Raw genomic sequence first — 14,500 nt, 5'->3', positions numbered from 1 at the left:
TTTATTTCTCCCTCTCACCTCTAACAATTTCACTAAAGTTAGTTACAAGGAGAAAACTTAACATAGCTATCCCAAAGCACAGGGGAAGAAAAAAAGTTGGTGTGAAAATTAAACTGATAAAGACACTACAACAGGGGAAAAGCATACAAATTTATTTAATGCTTTTTAGTTATTGATTCAAGAGAGAGAGAGAGAAACATCAATTTATTGTTCTACTTATTTATGCATTCACTGGTTGGTCCTTGTATGTGCCCTGACCGAGGATCAAGCCTACAACCTTGGTGTATTGGGATTATGCTCTAACCAACTGAGCTACCTGGCCAGGGCTATTTAATGTAAGTTTTACATGACATAGGAGCCTTCATAAAGAAATGAAAACCCAAAGAAACCATTAACTTGAGTGTTTTTATGCTAGATTTGGTGAAGAGTGGATGGTCATGGAGGAATATGACAGAACAATGGTAAAAAGTCAGTGTGGTGAACTGAGGGAGACAGCAAGGCATGTTACTCTAGACTTTTCTTAGCATCTCCTCTGTCTTGGAGATAATAGGCTCCTTTCCTCTGGTACAAAAGGTAGGGGTTGAAGGGAGAAATAGAATAGTGGGGACTAGCTATAGTTATAAGAAGTATTAATCATGCTCTGTTAGTCATGATTGTTTTGTTTTGATTAAATAAAGCAAATTCTGACCTGGATGGGAGCTATACACCCCAGGACCTGGGAGTTAACATTGAAATGATGTCCATTCTCCTTATCCCAGAATTGTCCATCATCATGGACAGATTAACAACCTTGTTGCCAAAACAATGGACTCCCAGAGGCTCCTGCCCTTTGCAACTCCCAGCCTGCATTGCCTGTAATCTGTAACCATTTTACTTATTTTATTCCTTTTACATACCCATTCTTATTCCTTTTGCCTACTTCCCCATGTAATGTTTGTCCTCCTACCTAATATAAGTAGCTGGCTTGTGAGAGGGAGTGATGAATAGTAGATTTTTGTGGATGACCTGCTGCTCTCCCATGCTGCCGGCAATATTGGAATAAATGCTCATATACAATTCAACCCTGTCTCTGCCTAATTGGCTCAAGTAGTGACCAGAAGCCTGGACGCATTTGTTGTCCAGTTTCACAAGGATGGCACCTCCTAGCAAAGAGCCTTATGACCTGCTTCAGGGGGAAAAGGTCAGAGGATCCTTCCAGGACCTACCAGCTCTGGAATGCCTTCAGCTTAAAATATTCAAAGTGCCAAGATGTCCTGAACCCCATCAAAAGGAATCACTGCTTCACACTTTGTACTGAAAAATCTAACCATGATTTATATTTTTTCTAATACCTCAAAAGCTTAGAAAATTCTTAAGACCATGGCCCTGTTAAAGAAAAAAAATTATTCTGACACTTGTTAAAACAGCAAAGGAAAACTTTATTCAGCACTATGGCAATAGGTGTTGAGACTATTATAATAAGAGAGAGAGATCTGGCCCAACTCCCACTGCAGGAAAGATGGCTGGGGGTCGTTTATAGACAACCTCCAGCCATCTTTCTCGCAAACAGAGTGGGAGGGGTCGGTGTCTCCTTAAGAGGAGACATCCAGGGTGGGGAATTTTTGCTAAACCTACTTAACAGGATTCTTGCTGAAGACAGACTGGGATGGTCAGAAATCAGGGGTACACGGGGTGAGCAGATACTGAAGGAGTTCAAGACATCCCACCCCAAAATATGCCACTTTGGTGTATATTAATTATTTTGAGCTGAAGACACTTGAAAAACAGCAAATGTTAGGAGAATCTTTCTCTGAATTTCCCTGACTTGCCTAAAGACAGATCCTCCAAAAGGAATTCTGTTGTCCTAAATCCCCGCCCTCAGAGTTCTATCCACTAGATGAAGATACTAGAAGCCACCACTACATCCAGACAAATTTTGTCCCAAACCTCCCATTAATTTTAAGGCCCAGTCATCTTTTTTTTTAAAAAAAAAAAAAGAAAAAAACCACTGACTCTCTCCTAAGAGATCCATATCCCCTGTTCTTTCCCCCTAGTAAGATAGTGTATGAGCTCTTATTGTGTCTTTGAAGTATTCGCTTTTTTCCTACGATGCCTTCATGAGTATAATATTAAAAATGAATAAATTCACATGCCTTTTCTCCTGGTAATTTGTCAGTGTATTTCATAGACCCAACCATGGAATCTAGGAAGGCAGAGGGAGTCTTTCCCTCCCTACAATATCAAAGGTGGGGAATTCTCTCTCAACTGACTCAGCAGGATTTGGGCTACTGCTGGACTAAGCAGGCCAAGGTCAAGGCCAAAGGACAAGGCATAGTTGAAAAGAGGGCTCAGAGCAGCCTGTCTACAGTTTGGTCTCAATCTCTGTTTCCACCACTTCATGCTCCAGCAACAATTGCTTATACCCACCCACATGCACACACTTCGCATCTTTGACCATGGAACTCTCTGTGCTTGAAATGCCTGTCCATATTTTGGTCTGTAACCCACACTCAAGACGTAAGTCAGCTTAGATAAATTCCTTGAAAAATACAGTTAGCAAATATGACATAAGAACATCTACACAGCCCCAAATCTATAAAGAAATTTAATTTAGAATAAAATTTCTTTCATTTATAGAGAGGCCCAAGCCTGGAAGGCTTTACTGGTGAATTCTATCAAAAATTTAAGGAAGAAATAATGTCAATACTACATAAGCTCTTTCAAAAAAATAGAGGAGAAAGGAAACTTCACAACCTTTTTTTTTGAGGCTCTGTGACCGTGATACCGGAACTAGACTAAAACAGTGCAACAAAAGAAAATAACAGATAAATGCAAAATATTAGCAAACAGAATTCAATAATATATTGAAGAATTATACATGATGACCTGGTAGAGGTGATTCTAGCAATGCAAGACTGGTTTGATAGCTGAAAAGAAATCAATGTAAGCAACCTTATTAACAACTTAAAGAGAAAAAACCTCCCCAGGATCATGTCAATTGATGCAGAAAAAGGTTTTGACAAAATTAAAATCACGAGGTATTTTTATTAAAAAGTTCCTGAAATTAATACAAAAGTCAATTGTATTTCTATATACTAGCAATCAACATGTAGACACCAAAAATTAAAAATACAACGCCATTGAAAATCACTCAAAAATGCTTAGGTGTAAATGTAATAAAACATTACAGGACTTGTTACTAAAAACTATATAAAGCTGCCCCGGCTGGTGTGGCTCAGTTTGTTGGAGCATCATGCAGTACAAGGAAAGGTCACAGGTTCAATTCCCAGTCAAGGCACATACATAGGTTTTGTGTTTGATCCCTAGTCGGGGTGCATATGGGAGGCAACTGATCGATTTTTCTCTCTCACATTGATGTTTCCCTCTTTCTCTCCCTTCCCCCTCTCTAAAAATCAATATACAGGTCCTCGGGTGAGGATTTAAAAACAACAACTATATAATGCTGATGAAAGAAATTAAAGACAATCTAAATAAATGAGAGCCATACCATATTCATGGATCAGAAGACTCAACATAGTAAAAATGACAATTCTGCCCGAATTGACACACGGGTTTAATGCAATTACTATGAAAATCCCAGCAACATTATTTGTAGTTATAGATGAGGTCATTCTAAAATTTATAAGGAAAAGCAAAGGAGCTAGAATAGCTAGAGAAATTTTGAAAAAGAATAAAGTAGGAAAATCAGTTTACTTGATTTCAAGACTTCTAACATAGCTACAGCAATCAAAACTGTGTAGTATTGGTAAATGGATAGATACATAGATCAATAAAGCATAAAAGAGAACCCAGAAATAGATTCACATAAAGATGCCCAGGTGATTTTTCACAAAAGTACAAAAGCAATTCAATGGAGAAAAGGTAACCTTTTCAATAGATGGTATTGGGGCAAATGGATATCCATAAGTAAAAAAATAAATCAAAACCCAAGTCTCATATCTTACAGAAAAATGCATTCAAAATGGATCACATACTTAAATGAGAATGTAAAGCTATAAAACTTTTAGAAATAGATCATAAGAGGAAATCTAAGATCTTATTCTAGGGCAAGGCAAAGAATTCTTAGACTTGACACCAAAAGCACAATCCATTTAAAGAAAAACTTGATTAATTGGTATGTTAGCTTTGTGGCTGTCTTAACAAATTACCATAATCTGCGTGGCAGAAAAAACCCCAAAAGATATTCTCTCACAGTTCTAGAGCTTAGAAATCTGAAACCAAGGTGTCAGCAGGTCCATGCTTCTGAAGTCTCTAGGGAAGAATTCTTCCTTGTTTCTTCTGTTTTCTGATGGTTGACACATCTTTTTTCCCACTGGATGCTGGGGGTGGAGTCCTTACAGTATCTTGAGAAAAGAATTTTTTGAAACTTGCATGAGAGGATAAGTGATTTTTTAAAAAAAGATTTAAATATATACATACGTCTTTATTGATTTCAGAGAAAGGAAGGAAGAGGGAGAGAGAGAGATAGAAACATTAATGATGAGAGAGTCATTGATCTGCTGTCTCCTGCATGCCCCCCACTGGGGATCCAGCCCACAACCCGGGAATGTGCCCTGACCTGGACTCAAACTGCGATCTCCTGCATCATAGGTTGATGCTCAACTGCTGAGCCATGCTGGCTCAGCAGGATGAGTGATTTTTATTTGCGTGGAATTACATCTCTGTGTTTCTAAAGTCCCATTCCAGTCATAGACGTATAGTTGGGGTTTCAGTAGAACTAAAAGCAAAGTCAGTGTCCAGAATTTCTGCTCTGCATTGCAGCGGGGTCCAATTCAAAATCAGGCTAGTTGCAGTCCATTAGTCCATTGTGGGTGGGGTCCACACGGCTGTGGGTCAAGTGGGCAAATACAGAAAGCAGGAGGGAGAGAGCCCCACAAACCAGGAGTCAACAGCAACATGCCAGGGCCAAGAGCCCAGGAGCAACTAAGAGAGCAAACTCCTTTGTTTAGGCTTTTAGGGGATTAAGTATCCCAAATTTTTCACCCTTGCAGTAGCCATGCCTATTCTGGCCAATGACCTGTCCCCAGGTGTGACTGACAGCCAAGTACCTTCCCTATGTCTCCCCAAATTTATTGGGCATGCGTCCATCCTCCTCTTGCCCAGTTCCCTGGGGAGTGCAAAGCTGCAGCTTCCTGGCAAAGCTGCACAAGTGACATGCCTATAATGTATGGCCTTCCCTTGCTCCTTTCCTGTTATTAATAACTAAGCTAATTCCAGTGGTCTCACTGGGCTTATCTCTTCACTCCACTCACTGCCTTTGTCTTCACATCATGTTCTCCCTGTGTCTCTGTGTCTGTGTGCTTCTCTCTTCTTATAAGGACACCAGTTGTTGGATTTAGCGTCCACCCTAATCCAGCATGACCTCATCTTAGCTCGATTATATCTGCAGATAACTTCTGATTGCATGTGTCATATTCACAGGTACCACGAGCTAGGACTTCAATATATCTTTTGGGGAGGTACAATTCAATTCACACAATTAGACTTCATCAAAATTTAAAACTTTTTCCTGACCCGCGTGGCTCAGTGGTTGAGCATCAACCTATAATCCAGGCGATTGAGGTTCGATTCCCGGTCAGGGCACATGCCTGGGTTTGGGGCTTGATCCCCAGCAAGGGGCATGCAGGAGACAGCCGATCAGTGACATTCTCTTGTCATTGATGTTTCTCTCTCCCTTCCCTTCCTCTCTCTGAAATCAATAAAAATATATTTAATTTTTTTTTTAACTTTTGCTCAACGAAAGACTCTATTATGAGGATAAAAAGACAAGCTACAGAGTGGGAGAAAATATTTGCAAACTACATATTCAACCAAGGACTAGTATGTATGATATATAAAGAACTCTCAAACTCAACAATAAAAATAAAATAATCCAACTAGAAAATGAGTAGTCATTAAGAGACATTTCACCAAAGAAAATGTACAGATGACAACCAAGCACATGAAAAGGTGCTGTAATGACTAATTTTATGTGTCGACTCGGCTAGGCCATGTTACAGGCTGAACTGTGTCAGCCTCCCTCCCTCTGTTCCCGCCAAACAAATGCACGTGCTGAAGTCATGTTCCCTAGTACCTCAGAATGAGACTGTATTCGGAGATAAGATCTTTAAAGAGGAGATAAAATTAAAATGAGGTTGCTAGTGTAGGTCCTAATCTAATCTGACTGATATCTTTATAAAGGAAGAAATTTTGAAGCACAGATACCAGGGGCTCGTGTGCTCAGAGGAAAGACTATGGAAGGATACAGCGAGAAGGTAACCATCTGCAAGCCAAGGAGAGGGCCTCAGAAGAAACCAGACTTGCTGACACTTTGATCGTAGACATCCAGTCTTTAGGACTCTGAGAAAATACATTTCTGTTGTTTATACCACCCACTCTGTGGTATTTGTAATGACAGCCCTAGATACTAATGCAACATCATACCCAGATATTTGGTCAAACGCCAATCTACACGTTTCTGCGAAGGTCTATTTTAGATGTAATTTACATTTAAAGCAGTGGTCTCTGAGTGAAGTGGATTACCATTCACAGTGTGGATGGCCTCAAGCAATCATTAGCTGAGGCTTTAAGAGAAAAAGGTTGAGGTCCCCCAATGAAGACAGGATTCTGTCTCCAGATGACCTTGGGACTCAAGCTGCAACATCAGCTCTTGTCTGGGTCTTCAGCCTCTCGGTCTACCCTGCAGATTTTGGACCTGCCGGGCCCACAATCATGTGAGCCAATCTTCTTTAAGATAAATCATAAATCCCTCTCTCTCTCTCATATATATACATATATATACTATGGGTTCTGTTTCTGGAGAAGCCCGACTAATACAGATGTTCAAAATCATTAACCATTAGGAAAACGCAAATTAGAGCTGCAATGAGATACGTATCAGAATGGCTAAGATAAAAAATAGTGAGAACATGTAAGGCTGGTGAGAATGCTGAGGAACTGAGTCATTCAAACACTGCTGGTGGGAATGTAAAACGTTATGACCACAGGAAACTATTTGGAAGTTTCTTAACTACTATGTGACTCAGCATTTGCAATCTTGGGTATTTATCCCAAAGAAATGAAGACTACGTCATGCAGAAACCCTTGATGAATGTTTATAGTGATTTTTCTCCTAATAGCCCTAAACTGGAAACAACATAGATGTCCTTCAGTGGGTGACTCATTAAACAAACTGTGGTACATACATATCTTGGAGCACTATTCAGCAAAAAAGAGCAAAGTGTTGATCCATGCACCAACCTGGGTGAAATTCCAGGGAGTTACACTGAGTGAAAAACACACTAAACGCCAAAGGGTTAAATACTATACAATTCCATTTATATAACATTCCTGAAATGACAACATTATAGAAACGGAGAATAAATTAGTGATTGCCAGAGACTAAGAAGGGGTTAAGGGGGAAGTGGGTGGATTATATAAAGGTAACGAGAGGCATCCTTGTGAGGATGGAAATGTTCTGAGTATTGAGGGGATCAGCATCCATACCCTGACCCTAACACAGGACTATAATTCTGCAAGATGCTACATTGGTGGGAAGTGGTATCTTTCTCTACTATTTCTTACAACTGCATTTGACTCTGAAATTGTCTTGCTGGGGTTGGGTGGCTCGGTTGGTTGGAGTGTCATCCTATACACTGAAAGGTTGTGGGTTCAATTCCCAGTCAGGGCACATACCCAGGTTTCGGGTTCGATCTCCAGTCAGGGCGCATGGGGGAGGCAACCAATGGATCTGTCTCTCAGATCTCTCTCTCTCCCTCCCTCCCTCATTTCTCTCTAAAATTCAATAAACATATCCTTGGGTGAGGATAAAAACATTTTTAGTTTAAGTTAAAAAAGAGCACAATTTTAAAATGGACAAAGAATTTGAATAGACATTTCTCCAAAGGAGATGTTCAAATGACCAATAAGCCCATAAATTCACGCTCAGCTTCATTAGCCATGGGGAATACACAGCAAGACACATCTCGCCCACTGGGGCGGCCGTAATGAAGAAGACAGGCTATAAAAGCGTTCGTGAGGAGACGGAGAAACTGGGGCCCTCATACACTGCTGCTGGGAATGTAAAATGCAGCTCTGGAAAAGCTTGGCAGTTTCTCAAATGGTAAACACAATGTTTCTATAGATAAGACCCAGCAATTTCACTCCTAGGCATCTACCCAGGAGAAATAAAAATGTATGGCCACACAAAAACTGGTATGCAAATGTTCATAGCAGCGTTTTCCATAGTAGCCCCCAAATAGAATTACCCAAATGTTCATCAGCTGATCAATGCATAAATAAAATGTGATATATGCATGCAATGGAATATTATTCTACAATAAAAAGGGTTGAAGTACTGATGCAGCTACAACATGGATGAACCTCAAAAACATTATGCTAAGTGAAAGCCAGTCACAGAAGATCATATATGGTCTGATTCCATTCACGTGCAATATCCAGAATAGGTAAATCCATAGACAGAAAGTAAATTAGTGCTTGCCTAGAGCTGGGAGAGGAGGGAATGGAGAGTAGTTGCTAAAAATTATGGGGTCTTTTGGGGGTTATAAATATATTCTAAACTGATTGTGGTGGAGATAGTACAACCATTCAATTGTACACATTAAATGAGTAAATTGTACGCTATGTGAATTATTATCTCAATAAGTTGATGTTGGGTTGTTTTATTTTTTTATAAATATATCTTTATTGATTTTGAAGAGAAGAAGGAAGAGGACAATGGTGGGGAGAGGGACTGGGGAGGGGGAAGGGATGGGGTGGAACGGGTCATTGGGGAGAAAAAGGGACATCTGTAATATTTTAAACAATAATAAAATTTTTTAAAAAATTTAAAAAAATAAAAAAAATTTTAAAAAAAGAGAAGAAGGAAGAGAGAGAGAGGAAGAGAGAGAGAAACACCAATGATGAGAGAGTCATTGATTGGCTCTCTCCTGACTGGGGATCCAGCCCACACCGGGCACATGCCATTGATTTTGAGAGAGAGTAGAAGGGGGAGGGAGAGACCTCAATGTGAGAGAGACACATGGACTGGTCGCCTTTTGCACGCACCCCTACCTGGGACGGGGAATGAATCCGAAACCCATGTACATGCCCTTGACTGGGAGCCAAACCTGAGACCCTTCAGGCCGCAGGCCGGTGCTCTAACCACTAACCCACACTGGCAAGGACTCAATAATTTTTTTTAAGGTATGCTGCAGTACAGACTTCTTAGGATGTTCTGAAATGTCCCACTGGCCACTTCTCATGTATCATTCCATTTTCAAAAGTCCAGACCGTTTAACTTAAAAATACAGTGAAATCTTTTAGAAAGTTTCCCATCAAGTTGATCGAAGCTTAGCCAATTACTTTCAAGACCAACTAGAAGAATGCTTCACCTGCACTACACTCGCTTTATTTGTATCACACATGCTCTCAGTTTCTGAGGACTTGCACTTGGATTAAGGTGATTCCCTGCCTCTGAGGTTCAGGTGACCGACCCATGTGGCCTCATGTCTCTCAACCGGGTAGATGTTCTGGCACCAAAGGACATGTTTCAACTATGGAAACCAGCCTTAGCTTTTTGTTGGGGGTGGTGCATTCTGTTTTTTTCAGGCATTATTCTCATCTTGTTAAGCACAATATCCTTGGCACATTACAGTGGCTAAAAACTCAGTAGGCCCCCAAGGAATATTTGTTGACTGAATAGCACAGGAGAGTGGAAAGAAAAGCCTGGTATCTATAACTGTAAATCAAAGACTCCGTTATTTCTAGACCTTTGGCATAAAAGATAACACAACAAATGGCAGTATCTTGTAGAGGTCGTCATGCCAGGAGATAATTTTGTTTTATTTTAGTGGATTTTTTTTTACTTCTTTTTAAAATAATTTTTGAAATTTTTTATTGATTGATTTGAGAGAGAGAGGAAAGGGAGAGATACAGAGAAACATCAATTTGTTGTTCCACTTATTTATGCATTCATTGGTTGCTTCTTGTATGTGCCCTGACTGGACATCGAACCTGCAACCTGGGTGTATCAGGATGATGTTTTAACCAGCTGAGATGCCCAGTTAGGGCTTTTTTTTTTTGAGTCCTGTTAATATTTTGCTGGTGCCCAGCCAGCGTGACTCAGTTGTTGAGCATCAACCTATGATCCAGGAGACTGAGGTTTCTTTCCCCATCAGGGCACATGCAGGGTTGAGGGCTCAGTCTCCAGCAGGGGGCGTGCAGGAGGCAGCCGATCAACGACTCTCTCATCATTGATGTTTCTCTCTCTCCCTCCCTCTCCCTTCCTCTCTCTTAAATCAATAAAGATATATTAATAAAATAAAAGGATATCTTGCTGGTATCCCATGCTGTGGCGGTTTTGGAGTGAGACCTGCCCCACTGAGGAGCTCCGATTACCATTGTCATAACTGCTCCCTTTGGTTGAGCACAATATTGTCATTCTCCCAATACACTGACTATATGTGTAAAAGCTACATGAATAGCTTTCTAACTACATTACTACAAGTACTTTAAATGCTTTACAAACAAGCCTTTACAGTCATCACTATAAAATTTTTGAAATAATGTTACTCACTATAATGTGGAAACTTAAATACTATAGTTAGTGTTTTGTTACACTTGGAAGCTTATTGGCTATGAGGGCTTTCTCTTGTAGGTGGGTAGGCACCAACTTACTGGATCACTGTCCACTAGTTCTGTGCCTCTGACTCTGAATTCCCTGGGTGCAAAGTGTACATTTATCAGAATAAAGCACAATTAAACACGGTATAGATGCTCAATGAACACCTAAGAAGCCCACCATGATGGTGTAGCCATGATGATCCGAAGAGTTTGATCTCCCAAAATGTGGGGGTCACATTTCTGAATGAGTCGTATCATATCAGAAGTATTTAGGAAATGAATTATTGAATGATTTAAATTGATATATAGTGAACTTTCATCATTTATGCACTCGCCTTGTTTTGATATTATTTTGAATTTATTAATAAGATGCTTTGAAAGATAAGAGCTTTGGCTACTCACCTACATGAAAAAGCACCCCTGCTGTTGGAACCTGTTCAAGTGGATCTTCTATCCGACCTTATCCTTTTGTTTGTTTGACAGCCAGGTATGAGACACCTGGTCATTTTAAATCTTTGTACCAAAAATGAACTCCCTTTGGTTCAATTAAAATGCCACACAAGTAACTGACACATTTGTCATGTGTCTTCCTGTAGCGGGCTCTGGCGCAGACGCTGTCTGCTGCAGCTGAGATGGAGGGACGTCTGAGGCTCGCTGTTGGGCTCACCCTAGGATTTACAAAGCTTTTCCAGCCAGGATAGCTGCAAGTTAAACCAAAATGAGACCACAAGGAAGAGGAGGATCTTCTGCCAAATTGAACGGAATGAACATGTGGTCAAGGATCTTTGTGGGAACAGTAATTTTCCGTAATGGTTGTAGACTGAGAGCAAGTTAAAGAATACAGCATTTTCCATTCCATGTGTAGGTGGGGTTGTTGTCTAATTCCACTGGCTTTTCGTGTACTATTGAAATTAGAATGTGCTCTTGAGCTTGTTTCCTGAGGCACCATACACTTGTGTGTGAAGTACCGGAGGGTGTGGGGGAGGTTAGAGGAGGCATGTGACTGAGTGGGGGGGGCAGGTGAGTCTCCTGGGGCTGCTAGGCTGGTGGTCCGTGAGCCCACATTCATTAAGTATGAAGGTCCTAGAGGGCTGGCCATTCAGAGATCACAAAGAGAGCGATGCTCCTTCCAGTTAACGTGGAGGAATGCAGACAGAATTTATCTCCCATACCAGCCTACAACAACAGAAAAACAGACCAAATACAGGAAACAACAGCGTCAGCAATTAGCAGGCAAGACAGTGGTCTCTGGGTGACCGCCTGGAGAGTGTGCTGGCCACAGAGCACAAGGGATGCCCAGGTGTAGCCATTGGTGGCAACCCCCTGAGTGAAAGAGACAGCGCACAGATGGGGGAGGCCAAGGAGGCTGGACTTCACAGGGCAGAGTGTCCCAGAGGAGAGATCTCACAGAGAACTCCAGAAACCTGTCTGCAGTGACTGAGTCCTGAAAAGTGTGAGTATGTGAGGAGACTGAGGCCCAGAGAAAGATCACCAGGAAAAGATCACCAGAGAAAGCAATGCCCAGGCTCACACAGGTCAGGACGGATTCACATTCCACCAGACAGACTAGCAAGACTGCCAAAAACATGCTATTGAGAAAAGTACTCAAAGGGGTATTGCTTTAGTAGCAGGTCAAATTAGCCCTAGAGAGAAAACAAGCCTCAGAAAGATCAGACTATATCCAAGTACCTTCATGTGCTCCCGAACAACGGCCAGGGCCTAGAAGCCATTCAAAATGAAACAGAAATCCCTGGCCAGGTAACTCAGGTAGGTGGAGCGTCAGCCTGATTCACCAGGGTTGTGGGTTCAGTCCCTGGTCAGGGTACACACAAGAATCAATCAGTGAGTGCATAAGTAAGTGGAATAACAAACTGATGTTTCTCTCTCAAGTCAATAAATAAAAATAAACAGAAGAAGACTGAAAAGAAAAATGAATAGAGTATCAGTGAGCTGTGGGGCTACATAAGTGGCCTAACATTTTTGTAATTTGAGTCCCAGAATATGGGGGAGGGAGGAGATTTATGAAAACTATAAACCCACAGCCCAAACCAACAAACAACAATAAAATATAAAACTCAACAACTCCAAGCAAAAGGAACATGAAGGAAACTGCTCCATGGCCTATCGTAATAAAATTGCTTAAAGGGAGTGATGGGAAACCTGCCCAGCGTCGGGATGCATTTGGAAAGGAGAGAGGGGGCAGGAGAGGAGGGCCGGCGGGCGCGGGCCTCTGCCCCGAGTGCGTGCAGGGCCTGCCTCCCTCCTCCTGGGCCAGCTTGAGAGACAGGAGGGGGGCTGCAGGTGCCTGAGTGCCCCCGCCCTGCCACTCCGCCCACCGAGCCACACCGGCCAGGGCCCAGCTTCATTTCCTCACTTGCCGATAGACACTTGTACCATCATTGCTGAAAAGACTGGGACTCTGTTGAACTGTCTCGGCACCCTTGTTGAAAATCAATTGATTGTGCGTGTGAGAGTTTATTTCTGAGCTCTCAATTCTATTCCATCTATCTACATTTTATTTTGATTTCTGTAGCTTTGTATTAAGTTTTAATATCAAGAAGTGTGATTCCTCATACTTCATCCCTCGTTTTCAATATTGTTTTTGTGATTCTGGATCTCTTGAATTTGTATCAAAAGTTTAGGATCAGCTTGTCAATTTCTGAAAATATCAGCTGGGATTTTTTTTTTTTAAATCCTCACCAGAGGACATATTCTGATTTTTAGAGAGGGGGGAGGGGGAGAAAATCGGGAAAGGGGTCAGGGAGGAGAGAGAAAAATATCGATGTGAGAGAGAAACATCGATGGGTTGCCTCCTGTACTGGCCCTGATGGACCAGGGATCGAACCCGAAACGTAGGTATGTGCCCTGACTGGGAGTCAAACCCGAGGCCTCTCAGTCTACGGGGTGATGCTCCAGCCAACTGAGCCACACTGGCCAGGCTCAGCTAGCATTTAGATAGGACTGCATTGAATCTGTAGGCCAACTGGGGAGTATTGCCATCTATAAATACTCCAATCTGTAAATATGAGATACTTTCAACTTATTTAGATCTTTAATTTTTTTTAACATTGTTTGGTAGTTTTCAGAGTATAAATTTTTTCTCTTCTTTTGTTAATTTTATTGCTATTTTATTTTTGAAAATCTATTATAAAAGAAATTGTTTTTTTTTATTTCACTTTCAGTTGGCAAAAAGCGAAATACAGAAATATAATTGATTTTTGTATATTGACCTTATATCCTACAACCTTGCTGAATTCATTTATTACTTTTTTTTTCGTTTATTACTTTGATAGTTTTTAGTGGATTGCTTAAAATCACATGACTTTTAAATATATAAAAAGAGACCAACCTCTATTACAATGAGAGAAATGCAAATAAAAACTATCATGGGATACGGTTTTGTTCACCTACTAAATTGGCAAAGATCTAAAGTTTTGATGCCTATGACCCAGTGATTCCACTTCTGGGAATATATCCAAAGAAACCCGAAAGACTTATTAAAAAAAATTCATGCACCCCTATGTTCATTGCCACGATATATACAACAGCCAAAGTTTGGAAGCAGCAAAAGTGCCCATCAGTAGATGAGTGGGTAAAAAGCTGTGGTGCATTTACACCGTGGAATACTACTCAGCCATAAAAAAGAAGAAACTCTTTACCTTTTGGGACAGCATGGAGGGACCTGGAGAGTATTATGCTAAATGAAATAAGCCAGTCAGAGAAAGACATACCATACGATTTCACTTATATGTGAAATCTAATTAAATTAAACTAACAAAATAGAAACAGACTCATAGACCTAGAGAACAGACTGACAGCTGTCAAAGGGGAGGGGGGTTGGAGGGCTTGGGTGAAAAAAGGGGAAGGGATTAAGCAAAAAAACCCACCACCACCAAAG

This window comes from Miniopterus natalensis, chromosome 12 (genome assembly GCF_054644295.1).
Source record: "Miniopterus natalensis isolate mMinNat1 chromosome 12, mMinNat1.hap1, whole genome shotgun sequence".
Classification (NCBI taxonomy): Eukaryota; Metazoa; Chordata; class Mammalia; order Chiroptera; family Miniopteridae; genus Miniopterus; species Miniopterus natalensis.
Note: the sequence above shows the minus strand (reverse complement) of the source record.